We start from the raw sequence: 945 nt of genomic DNA on the forward strand, positions 1-945 counted from the left end.
CGAGTCAAAACTGACCCATAGCTGACCCTCTGGGGTGAGTTTGGGGCGTTCAGAGGCAGTTAATCACATGGAAGGAGATTGCCCATTCTTCTCCTGAATGGAAGCTGGTGGATTTGAACCACATCCCTTCAAGATAAACGAAATCCACGGGAACCAAAAAATTACTTTGACTTCATCCCACCTGAATTTCAGAACCATCTCAGGAACAGGTTTGAGGCCTTGAACACTAATGAGCAAAGACCTAATGAGTTGTCGGAGAATGTCAAATGTATCATCTAGGAAGAATGCAAGCGGTCATTACAAAGACAGAAGAGGAAAAAAGACCAAAATGGATGTCTGAAGAAACTCTGGGCGGCGGCGGCCCTGGGGGCCGAGGTGGGCATGCGGATCGCGCTCTTCACGGTCTTTCTGGTGACAGAGTTGCTGTCTCCCTTCCAGAGGCTCATCCAGCCAGAGGAGATGTGGCTGTACCGGAATCCCTATGTGGAAGCAGAGTATTTCCCCACCAAGCCGATGTTTATCATTACATTTCTGTCTCCACTGTCACTGATCCTCCTGGTCAAATGTCTCAAGAAGGCAGACTGAAGAGACAGCAAACAAGCCTGTCTGACTGCCAGCCTTGCCCTAGCTCTCACTGGTGTCTTTACAAACACAATAAAACTGATAGTGGGGAGGCCACGCCCAGATTTCTTCTACCACTGCTTCCCTGATGGTGAAGCCCATTCCGACCTGATGTGCACAGGGGACAAAGACGTGGTCAATGAGGGCCGCAAGAGCTTTCCTAGTAGACATTCCTCCTGTATGAACAGCATATCAACTCTACTTCTAGAAAACCATGAGATACCATCACCATCTCACACCAGTAAGACTAGCAAAATTTAACAGAACAGCAAGCAACAAATGCTGGCGAGGTTGTGGAGAGACTGGAACCCTTATTCACTGTTG

At 48.4% G+C, this 945-nt stretch overlaps 1 pseudogene; it reads left to right on the forward strand.

Annotated features, from left to right (window-relative positions):
- The first annotated feature begins 342 nt into the window (after positions 1-342).
- Positions 343-816, forward strand: LOC102864471 (annotated as a pseudogene).
- Positions 817-945: the final 129 nt, after the last annotated feature.

This window comes from Elephantulus edwardii, unplaced genomic scaffold (genome assembly GCF_000299155.1).
Source record: "Elephantulus edwardii isolate Elephantulus edwardi_28Jun2011 unplaced genomic scaffold, EleEdw1.0 scaffold07437, whole genome shotgun sequence".
Taxonomy (NCBI): Eukaryota; Metazoa; Chordata; class Mammalia; order Macroscelidea; family Macroscelididae; genus Elephantulus; species Elephantulus edwardii.